The sequence below is a fragment of the Mobula birostris genome, chromosome 18 (genome assembly GCF_030028105.1).
Source record: "Mobula birostris isolate sMobBir1 chromosome 18, sMobBir1.hap1, whole genome shotgun sequence".
NCBI classification, from domain to species: domain Eukaryota; kingdom Metazoa; phylum Chordata; class Chondrichthyes; order Myliobatiformes; family Myliobatidae; genus Mobula; species Mobula birostris.
This window is the reverse complement of record NC_092387.1, coordinates 34657802-34670400: the sequence shown is the minus strand read 5'-3', so window position 1 is coordinate 34670400 and position 12599 is coordinate 34657802. Positions and strand designations below refer to the sequence as shown.

The 12599-nt window shown below is 40.7% G+C and overlaps 1 protein-coding gene across 1 annotated transcript in view; it reads right to left on the bottom strand.

The window, feature by feature from the left end:
- The window catches only part of ghitm (growth hormone inducible transmembrane protein), a 36203-nt gene extending 30517 nt beyond the window's left edge, over positions 1-5686 (bottom strand). Inside the window, exon 1 of the mRNA XM_072282462.1 lies at positions 5582-5686. The gene's annotated coding sequence lies outside the window, so the exon portion shown is untranslated. The remainder of the gene's footprint in view (positions 1-5581) is intronic.
- Positions 5687-12599: the final 6913 nt, after the last annotated feature.

Here is a 12599-nt window from a genome sequence, read left to right as displayed (position 1 = left end):
CAGCCTATCATCCAGAATCACAAGGAGCCTTGGAGAGATTTCATTCTATATTAAAAACTATGATTAGGACATATTGTGTGGAAAATGAAAAAGACTGGGATGAAAGTATACATTTACTACTTTTTGCAGTAAGAGAGGCAGTGCAGGATCATTAAGTTTTAGTCCTTTTGAACTTGTGTTTGGGCATAGAGTTCGAGGACCTTTGGCTTTGTTAAAGGAACAGTGGATTAATAAAGAGGTACACACTAATTTGCTAGATTATGCTTTAAAATTTAAAAAAAATTATATAAAGCTTGTAGCTTGGCCAAGGAAAACTTAAAGTTAGCTCAAGAGAAGATGAAGACTTAGTATGATAAGGAAGCTAGGATGAGGTCGTTTAAGCCTGAAGATAAGGTATTGGTCCTTTTCCCAGTGCAAACGAACCCATTACAAGCTAAATTTCATGGTCCTGATGAGATTAAATCTAAGGTAAATGATGTAGATTACGTGGTAAAAACCTCAGATCGGAGAAAGAAAACACAGCTCTGTCATAAAAATATGATAAAACCGTATTATGAGAGAGAAGCTGCTACAATGACTGTTGTGATCAATAATGAGTCTGATCTTGATAAAAACTTAATGGAGGATTCACCTGAAACTCATTTTAAACCCAAAATTATTTCAGCCAGGTTACCAAATTCAAAACTTCTAGAAAATATTGATGAAAAATTAGCTCATTTACAGCCAGAGCAGAGACAGCAGATGAAACAGTTAATCTTTAAATAGAGATTTATTTCCAGATGTCCCTAGAACCACCATAGCTACGCATGATGTAGATGTTGGAGATGCAAAACCCATAGAACATCCGTATCGAATGGAGAGGGAAAAATGTGAACTTGAACAAAATATTAAGTATATGATAAAGAATGATATTATTAGTCATTCTAATTCGAATTGGAGTTCACCGTGTGTTATGGTGTCTAAGCTAGACAATAGTATTAGATTTTGTACAGATTACAGGAAGGTAAATGCTGTGACAAAAAATGATGCATATCCAATCCCTAGGGTAGGTGATTGTGTGGATAAAGTTGGACAAGCCAAATTCCTTACAAAAATTGATTTGTTAAAAGGTTATTAGTGTGTTCCATTGACGAATAGAGGTAGAGATTTCAGCATTTGTAACCCCATCTGGGTTATATGAATATAATGTTCTTCCATTTGGGATGAAGAACGCAGCAGGTACTTTTCAGAGGATTATTAATAGCGTGATTCAGGAATTAAAAGATACAGATGCTTATATTGATGATTTAGTTACAGCAAATAATACCTGGGAAGCACATTTTACTGCAGTGGAGAAATTATTTGAGAAACTTTCAAAAGCTAACTTAATTATTAATTTAGCTAAAAGTGAATTTGGTCATGCCACTCTGACTGTTAAGGAAAAGGGTTAAGGAAATTAAACTCCAATTTAATAATTCAGTTCAATGTTACAGGAGTACAATATTTTGATCACTTCATATTAAGGGTAAAGATAATGTGATCGCTGATTATTTATCTAGATGTTAAATGTACAATGCAAATTTGTTTTTTATGGAGTGGTATTTTAACATTTGTAACACTCCTACTGTACATTAGTTTGTAAAGTGCTGAAAGATAACACTGTATATATTCTGTATGTTGTAAATTTTATGCTTTTGATTTTTTTTGTAAATTGTTAAAATTTTGTTAAGAGACCAAAATTTTTTTGGGAGGGAGGTGTTACATACCTCAAGAAGATTCGTGATTTTTTTTGTGAGAATGATGTAATGGTCTTTTGGAGGTCACCTAATGTAATTTTCCCACCGATGTGAGGTCACGTGATGACATGTGCACCACGGGTATATAAGGGAAGACTCCAGATGATGCAGTTAGTTTTTAGTTTTCCAGCTAGAATGTGCATCTGTGTCTCTGTTACGTATTTATTTTATGACGCAGTTTCATTTTTTTAAAAACGGAGTGTTGCGTTCTGTTGCAAGGTACAATAGTGCTGGATTGGCAATTTTTGCTAGATGTGTTGATGTACCTTATTCCAGCAGTAGTACGGGAGAGTGAAGACTTTATCGAAGTACAGGACCCGAAGGATTGAGGGGAGTCGGTTTCGTTCGGCAGTTTAACAAAGGATCGACCTTACTGAGTCTTCGTTGAAGGAGTAGTGACCTGCATCGCAGATAACTCTTGCCAAAAGAGCAAAGAGTTCATGCAAGGTTTGCTCTCTAGAATTTAAGGTCAGTTGTTTTAAACTGTTTATTTCCTGCATCTTGAATCCTTCGGACAGAATCAGCAGGAAAGTCGCGTCTATGAAGAAATCCTTCTCCAGAGAAATCTCTCCCAATTGAACGTATAAATCTGTTGGACTTCGAATTTACCATTTTAAGAACTATATCTGTCTTTATCGCTTTAAGAACTGTTTTCGCATTTAACGCTTTAAGAACCAGTGCCGAGTGACGATTTGTTGAATGGATGCATAGTGGTTAACTTCTGGTTAAGGTTTTTGTTTGCTTTTTTTAATCGTTTATCCGTGTTTAATAAATGTTTGGTTGTTTTTATATAACCTGTCTTGACTGATATTCATTGTTGCTGGTTACGTAACAATAACAGAGCAAAATTAAGCTTATTTTTAAAAACTCATGAAAAACAGTATAAAATATTTTAAAAAACTAAGAAAAATCAGAACATATTAATTTGGAAAGTATTAACTCAATGAAAACTTACTAACGTTAAATTCTTAATTTTCTAAGCAAAGAAATAAAAGTACAAAAAAAAAATTAGATACGAAAGATATACCAGAAGTTAAAAAAAACAATTACTCATAAAAGAAAGTAATCAACAGATAGATTGCTGATTCAAAAAAAAAGGATCCATCAGGCAGACGTAACATAGATTTTTATGTAGGGAATTATTGAACAATTAAACTTCTGATACTGATTCAGAAATTAAGAAATCCTGCACCTCGAGTCGAATGGAACCATTTCTGAGAGCCATTTTTCAAAATGATTCTAAGACGAGCAGGGTAACGAAGAGAAGGTTTAAAACCTTTATTATACAACTCAGACATAACTTTTTAAAGCGTTCATTCAACACTCAGGTGAAAAATCCTCCACAATTCATATCTTCTGGCCTTCATAATCAATCATAACTTTCTGACGAGATTCACGAATTAAAATTTCCTTTGTTTGAAAGTCATGAAGACAAAGTATCATTAAACAGGGTCGTTCTCCTGAAGGGGGTCTTGGTACTGGCGATCTATCAGCTCGGTTTATTTTAGGTGGAGATTCTAAAATATTCCGAAATAAGTTAGCCAAAAGGTTTGCAAAAAATTCTGAAGGCTGATTGCCTTCCATTAACTCCTTAAGACCCAGAAACACACAAAGTTGCTGGTGAACGCAGCAGGCCAGGCAGCATCTCTAGGAAGAGGTGCAGTCGACGTTTCAGGCCGAGACCCTTCGTCAGGACTAACTGAAGGAAGAGTGAGTAAGGGATTTGAAAGTTGGAGGGGGAGGGGGAGATCCGAAATGATAGGAGAAGACAGGAGGGGGAGGGATGGAGCCAAGAGCTCGACAGGTGATTGGCAAAAGGGGATACAAGAGGATCATGGGACAGGAGGTCCGGGAAGAAAGACGGGGGGGGGGGGGGGGAGAACCAAGAGGATGGGCAAGAGGTATATTCAGAGGGAGAAAAAGGAGAGTGAGAGAAAGAATGTGTGCATAAAAATAAGTAACAGATGGGGTACGAGGGGGAGGTGGGGCCTAGTGGAAGTTAGAGAAGTCGATGTTCATGCCATCAGGTTGGAGGCTACCCAGACGGAATATAAGGTGTTGTTAAGACCCAGAATATGCTTCTTCTGCTTCTATTTTCTAAGTCGATAATCTTCCATCTTAATGTTTCATTAACTGTTTATCACAGATCTTTTCCAGGTCATCAATCTTCACATCCAAGATCGTCAAAGTGTATTTATTCTCCTTTATCCATTTATCATGTTCACTTAGTTTTTTTTTTGAATAGAATCCAATTTTACATCCATTCATTTAAATTCAGCGCTCAGTTGCCGGAACTTCTGCTGGAACTCCTCCGAAAGTTCATTTTTATACTTCCGAAGTGTCTCCAAAATAGAATACAAAGTTACAGGAGGGTCCTATTCTTTTTTTAGCAGCTTTGGCAGGACTCATCGTAAAACAATAATGCGTTTAAAAGTAAGTTTTCAAAACAAGTTGAAAACAGTAAATTAAGTAGAGTAAGAGCAATTATAAAAACGCTACTACTCCATCAACAGCCAGTAGGTTCTGCCGTCTGAGTCTTTAAATGTCTTTCTTCTCCATATTTACTAAGGAGAATATCATGGAAGCTAAGTGAAGATAATATGTAGTGAGGTTTTGGATCATATGCATTTGAAGAAGATAGCAATTTGCAGCGTTGAAGCACATCTAGCAAATCACCGGGGCTTGACTATACCCAGATGTTATGGGAGACCAGAGAAAATATCAGAGGCTTTCAGAGAAATTAGCTTTGCCATTAGCTACAGGCAAAGTTCCAGAAGATTTAAGGGTGGCTACTGTTGTTCTACTGTTCTAGAAAGGGAGCAAGGACAGGCCAGGAAACTATTTGCTGGTGAGTCTAACTTCAGTTGATAGGAAATCAATGGAGGAAATTTGAGGGACAGCATCTACAAATGATTAGACACTCAAGGCCTAATCAGGAATATTCAGCATGGTTGTGTGTGAGGTCATTTATCATTAATCTTTGAGTGTTTTGAAGAGTTAACGAAGGATCAGTGGATGCTGTCTATGTGGATTTCAGTAAGGCTTTGGACAAGGTCAGGCATGGCAGGTCATCTGGAAGGTAACGCTGCACGAGCTTTGGGGAGCTAATGAGCTGGATGCAGAATTGGTTCGACGACAGGAAGCAGCGGGCTATGCTTGAAGGTCGATTCTCCGACTGGAGGCCTGTTACTAGTGGGATACCTTGGGGCCAGTACTGGACCACACATTTGACCCTTACAGTATGATTCTACTGAGCAACATTTGATGCCGAGGACTGAAGGGAGGAAGTACATGATGCAAGCTTGTGTCACAGCCCGAGGGTAACCTTTTACTTAAAAATCCACAGAATGACAGCCAACAGTGACCAAAACACAGAAGCCTTTAAAGTAGCAGCTAAATTCACATGCCAGCTTCACAAAACCTTCAGTGAGCAACATCCCTGCGTTTTACACCAGAGCTCCGTTAACATGACCGCGACCAGCCCCGCCGAAGGTAAAGGAGCGATGTAGCGGCAGTCGGGCTCAGGAGCCCGGAATCGCTTGGGGCCAGACTCCTCCATCCCTGGGCAAGAAAGCAGCGGAGCAAGTGGGATTAGCAAACGGGCACAGGATTAGCGAGGGTGCGCGTCGAGCGACCGGCTACCGGGAAACACGGCCTCACGCCAGGAACTCCCACACCGGTCTCCATTCCCCTTCCCCTTCAGGCCGTGATCCTCTAACCCACTCCGAGCGAACCTCGACATTACCCGAGAGGTACAAGCGCTCTACTTCGACTATTTCCCCCTTTCCGGCATGCCGTGTACTCACCTCTCCTGAAATGCGCCACAACACACCAAATCCTTCCGGAACATTCGCCTGCGGTCACTGCGCATGCGCCTCAATTTACCTTGCTTCCTCAACTGCAACGGGCGGCGGAGCTGGTCACGTGAAATGGTGTTTACGCTTTGAATGGGACGTGTTTACGTCATTCCCACCCCGCCCTCCTCTCCCCACCCCACCCCCACTCCCGCACGGCGTAGCTAGATTATCAGTGAGCACAGGCAATTAGGTTATAGGCGGTAAACCGCGTGGTTGTGCCAACATCAACATTTATTCTCATGTCTGTTTTCCCTGGAGTGCACCATTCCTACTATCAGCACCTCCCTCAATGCTTTTTTTCCTGTAACCTTCTCTCATTGTATCATTTCTAAATGCATGTATGCATTTCTAAATGACAATAAAAGAGGACTGAGTGTTCTCATAATCTAATCCATGCCCCTTCCTCCTTTTTAATTGACCACCCTTATTTCCATGTTCTTCTTCCTCCTCCTCCAATCTCTACATCACTCTCCTCTCCAACCCCTCTTTGCTTATACCCCCCTTCCTCATCTGCCCCTTCTCCGTACAAACAGTCTGCCTGCTGCCTGTCTCCTATGACAAACATTAAGACAGCTCTCCCATCTCTTGCTTTACTCCTTTGCATCAAAGGCTGTAACAATGGAGTCTTGGTTATGACTATTGTTATATATCTCAAGGAGATCTTGTGACTTTCTTGTGCGAATGATGTAACAGTCTTTTGGAGGTCACCTGATGTAATTTTCCCGCTGATGTGAGGTCACGTGATGACATGTTCCCCACGGATATAAAAGGGAAGACCCCTGGTGATGCAGTTAGTTTTCCAGCCAGAACGTTAGTCAGTGTCTCCGTTCGGTTGCGTATTTGTTTTATGATGCAGTTTCATTTTTAAAACGGGGTGTTATGATCTATTGTAAGGTACAATAGTGCTGGATTGGTAGTTTACCCATTTCTGCCAGATTTGTTGATGTACCTTTTCAGTAGTATTGGAGAGCGAAGACTTTATCGAAGTACAGGACCTGAAGGATTAAGAGAAGTTGGTATCGTTCGGCAGTTTAACAAAGGAGCAACCTTATTGAGTCTTCATTGAAGAAGCAGCGACCTGCATTAAAGATAACTCCTGCAAAAAGAGCAAGGTAGTTCATGCAGAATTTGCTTGCCAGAAGAAAGGTCAGTTGTTTTAAGCCGTGTATTTCCTTCGTGAATCCTTTTGGACAGAACTAGCAAGAAAGTCGCGTCTATGAAGAAATCCTTCTCCAGAGAAGTCTCTCCCAATTGAATGTATAAATCTGTTGGACTTTCGAATTTACCATTTTAAGAACTGTATTTGACTTTAATGCTTTGAGAACTGTTTTCGCATTTATTGCTTTAAGAACCAGTAATGAGTGGTGATTTGTTGAACGGCCGCATAGCGGTTAACTTCCGGTTAAGGTTTTCGTTTTTTTTATTGTTTATCCGTGTTAAATAAATGTTTGGGTGTTTTTATATAACCTAACTCGATTGATATTCATTGTTGCTGGTTATGTAACACTATTCAGGATATGGAAATTGGCTGTTACAAAAAACTGGATATGAGAAATAAAATTTATTGCAATATAATTGTGATGTGATCTATTTATAGGCCCACAATTCCCCCAGGCCCCCTGCCCATAGACTCCTGCATTTGAGGATTTGCTTTCAGGAAATAGGGTGTGCGTGTTCACCATTCTTCCCCTTCACGTAACTGCTCCATTGCCTCAGCTACTCTCAATAAATGTGAGACACAAGCGATTGCACATACTCTAATGAACAATGAGCTACAGGAACTTATCAGGTTGGGCAGTGTCTGTGTGGTTTCTTTTGCACAGTTCTGACCTGAAATGTCAACAATCTTTCTCACCTTCCAGCTGCATGACCTGCTGAGTTCCTCCACCCACATCCACACAACTTCCTGGGAAAAGAGGTCTTCCTGAACTCCCCACTTGATCTCAGGTTTTCCCTTTCCATTCTCTGGACTGCATTGTAGAACAAAAAATATAGAACATGGAACAGACCTTTTGACTGACAATGCTGTGCTGAACCAATTAAATTAGAAATCAAATGGCTAACAAAACTAATCTCTTCTGCTGACACAATATCCAGGTCCTTACAGTTTCCTCACATTCATGTGTCTATCTAAATGTCCCTTAAAAGTCTCTAATTTCTACCTTTACCACCACTCCAAGTAGTGCATTCCAGGCATCTGCCACCCTGTATAAAGCCTTGTCCTTTAAGTCTCCTTTGAAAGGACCCCCCCCCACCTTAAATGCATGCCTGAATTCAACTTTTGGAAAAAGATACTGTCTGCCTACTCTATCTCTGCTTCTCATAGTCTCATGAACCTCTATCTGATCTCCCCTCAGCCTCCGCTGCTCCAAAGAAAACAACCCAAATTTTTTCCAACCTCTTGTTATGCAATACTCCAGCTGTAGCACAACTAAAAGTTTTATAAAGCTGCAACATACCTTCCTGACTTTTGAATTTGGTGCCTCAGCTAATGAAAGCAAGCATGCCATATACCTTCTTAACCACCCAATTCAACCTGTGAAACCACTTTAAGGGAACTATGAAAATGGACCCCAAGATCCCTCTGCTCATTAACACTGTGAAGGGTCTTGCTCTTAACGGTGTGTTGTCTCTTTGCATTTGACTTACCAAGGAGAGGAACTTCTCATCTGGGCAGGTTAAACTCCTTCTGCCATTTCTCTTCACTGTTGGATTATTTGTCAGTCTTCCACATGATCAACAACAGCACCATCTTCATTATATCTGTAAACTTACTAACCCACCCATCCAAATTTTCATCTGGGTCACTTATATACATTATAAACAGCAGATCCCTGTGGAACACCAGTCATGACAAACCTCCAGCTAGAATAACTCCATTCAACCACTATCCCGTCTTCTACATGCAAGCCAGTTCTGAACCCAAGCGGCCAATTCACCATGCATCTTTATCATCTGGGTGAGCCTCCCATGAGGGACCTTGTCAAATGCCTTACAAAAATCCATATATACAACATCCAATATTCTACCAGCTCAATTGCCCTCGTCATCTCATCAGAAGACTCAAGCATGTTAGTAAAACATGATTTGCCCTGCACAAAGCCATGCTGGCTGTCTCTAATTAGACCATGGTTCTCCAAATGTTCAATCATATCCCTAAGGATTCCCTCCAGTGACCCCTGCCACTGATGTGACACTCAGCACTGAATAGTTTCCAGGATTATCCTTCCCGAATAATGGAACACCATTAGCTACTCACCAGTCCTCTAGGACCTTGCCTTTGGCTAGAGAGGACACAAAGATATTGGTCAAGGCCCTAGCAATCTCTTCCCTTGCCTCTCTCAATAGCCTGGGGTATACCCCATCAGGTCCTGGGGACTTATCCACCTTAATGCTCTTTAAGAGACCCAACACGACCTCCTCCTTATCCATGAAATGCCCTAGCATATCAATATGCTCAGCACTGATCTCCCTATCCTCTATGTCCACCTCCTTAGTAAGTACTCATGTAAAGTACTCATTAAGGACCTCATCCATATTGTCTACATCCAAGCAAATGCTCCCCCTAAATGCACTCCCCCCCTCCCCCATCCTGGAGTGATCCTACCCTCTCTGTAGTTATCGTCTAGCTCTTGATTTATGTATAAAATGCCTTGGGATTCTCTTTAATCCTGGACTTCTCATGGACTCTCCTGATTTAGTTAATTCCATTCTTAAGTTTTGTTCTGGCTTATTTATAACCTTCAAGGGCTCTGTTTGATTCTAACTTCCTATGCTTTTCATACTTTTCCTTTTTCTTCTTGACTTAATTCATCACTCTCTCAACATCCAAGGTTCTCTTACCTTGCCATCCTTGTCTTTCTTCTTCCTGGAACATACCTGTCCTGTACCCTGTCCAGTTGCTCCTTAAACAGCCTTTGTATACCATGTGTGGACTTGTCCACAAACAGCTGTTCACAATTAACTCTACCTAGTTCCTGCCTAATTTTCTCCTAATTTGCCCTGCTCCAATTAAATACCCTCTTGCAAGGTCCATACCTATCCTTATCTATAGCTATCTTAAACTTAAAGAGTTGTGGTCACTGTTCTTCCAACCGTTCACCCACTAGAAGATCAGTGACCTCGTCTGGTTCATTGTGCAACAACAGGTCCAGTACAGCCCTTCCTCTTGTTGGATTAATTACATATTAATTCAAGAAACACCTAATAAATCAGAGTGGTTGCTACCTTCCTATTTTTGATTTCTACACATGTAAACTGGGTGGACGAGCCAACCACTATGTCCCCTCTGAGTGCAGCTGTGATATTATCCCTGCTAAGTAGGGCAACTCCCCCAACTCTTTTACCTCCCTCTCAATTTTTTTAAACATTGAAACCCTGAGACATTAAGCATCCATTCTTGTCCCTCTAAAACCAAGTCTCTGTAATCGCCAGAACATTATAGTTCCACATACTGATCCATGTTCTAAGTTTATCATCTTTATCCATAATACTCCTAGCATTAAGTTACACGCACTTCAAACTATTCATATCATCATATCCATTATTTTTGTTCTGCCTGTTTTTACTGGCTCTGACATCTACCTTCCTCTCCATCCTTTCACTTTCTGAACTGGTACTCTGGTTCACATCCCCTGCTGAGGAGCTCTAGTGAATCTCCCGGCCAGGATATCGGTTTCACTCCAGTTTAGGTGGAATCCATCACTCTTATGCAGATTACCCTTTGCCCCAGAAATGGTTCCAATTATCCAAGAACATGAAATTCTGTTCCCTGTACCAGTCCCTCTGCAACTCATTTATCTGTACTATCATCCTATTCCTGTCCTGACTAACATATCCCACTGGTAGTACTGTAATCCAGAGATTATTACCTTTGAGGTCCTGCTCCTCAGCCTCTTTCCTAGCTGCTTATAGTCACCACACAGGACCGCTTTCCCTCTTTACCTTTGTCATTGGTGCCAATGTGCACAACAAGCTCTGGCTGTTTACCCTCACATTAGGGAATCTTCTGCAGCCATTATGAGACATCCTGGATCCTAGCACCTGGGAGGCAACACACCATCCTGGTGTCCTTTTCATGGCCATAGAATGTCCTGCCCTCTGAGAATGCATGGGCAGGACATACAACATATGATTAACTTGTTGCACAAGATAATAAGACATAGGACCAGAATTAGGCCACTCTGCCCATTGAGTCTGCTCCTCCATTCCATCATGGCTGATTTATTATTCACCTCAACCTCATTCTCCTGCCTTCTCCCCTTAACCTTGAACACCCCGACTAATCAAGAACCTATTGACTTCTGCTTTAAGTATACCTCCACAGCAACCTGTGACAATGAATTCCACAGATTCTCCACCCTCTAGTTAATGAAATTCCTTCTCAACTCTGTTCTAAATGGCAGTCTCTATTCTGAAATTGTGCTCTCTGGTCCTAGACTCACCCACTTCAGAAAACATCCTCTCCACATCCGCTCTATCTAGGTCTTTCAATATTCAATAGGTTTCAAAGATGTCTCCGCTCATTCTTCGAAACTCCAGCAAATACAGGTCCAGAACATTCAAATGCTCTTCATATATGAACACTTTCGTTCCTGCAATAATTTTTGTGAAAATCCCCTGGACCCTCTCCAATAGCAGCACATTTTTTTCATAGAAAAGGTGCCCCAAACTGCTCACAATACTCCAAGTGTGGTTTGACCAAAACCTTATAAAGCCTCAGCATCATATTCTTGCTCTCATATTCTAGTCCTCTTGAAATGAATGCCAACATTGCATTTAGCTTCCTTGCTACCGACCCAACCTGCAAGTTAACCTTTAGCGTATCCTATAAAAGGGACCCCAAGTACCTTTGCACTTCTGAGTTTTGACTTTCCTCTCCATTTAGAAAATAGTCTCTGCCTTTATTCCTTCTACCAAAGTGCATGACCATATCTTCCCTATACTATATTCCATCTGCCACTTCTTTGCCCATTTTCCCAATCTGTCTAAATTCTTCTGCAAAGTCCCTCCTTCCTCAAAGCTTTGCTTCCTATCTTTTTATCATCTGCAAACGTGGACACAAAACCATCAATTCCCTTATCCTAATCATTAACATAGAATGGGAAAAGGAGTGGTCCCAATACAGAACACTGTGGAACACCTCTAGTCACTGGCAGCCAACCAGAATAGGCCCCCTAGTGTTGGTACATGAATGATGAAGTATAATTAGCTCTTTGGTGCAGAATTCCGCAAACTCTAGGCAGCAGTCCAGCCTTTTTGTCACATTTATCTCATGACTGTCTGGCCTTCAGTTTGTGCTCCTGCACAGAATCCCAGCCTCTGATCAGTCTTCCCCATTCCATCCTGTCCCACAGGTTGGAAAAGCTAGTCTTCCATTCACTCTCACTTTCAGAATGTCATTTTCCCTTTATACCTGGGTGTTTGAGTGTATAAGAGACTTGTTTAAAGAACTTTGGCAGAACTACAGAAATTTCATTGTATTTCTCCAAAGTAATTAATTACAATCCTTAAAAGTATGAGGTAATTCAAATTATAAAAATTAACATCTTAATAATCAAACAGAATCTCTAAAAATACAATAAAGTAGAAAATACCAATTAAAGACAAAATTGCAATGAAAATCCATCACTATCAGATCTTAATTTTGCTCCAATTGTTTGTTTAGAACAGGGATTCCCTACGTGGGGTCCGTGGGCTCCCTGTTTAATTGTAAGAGTCCATGGCGTAAGAAATGGTTGGGGACCCCTTCGTTAGAAGATGCAAAGCTAAAAAAACAGAAAGCAATTATCTTGAAATATGTTGATCAAAGCAACATCACAAGTTATCTAAGTCACCAGACAACACCAAACATACAAGAACAAACAAGGATAAAAGATGGGAAATTAATATTTTTAACTTATCATCAATAAATGCTCCTCATTCCCACCACCCCAATTCTGTCCTGGTAAAACTTTAATGTGAAAGT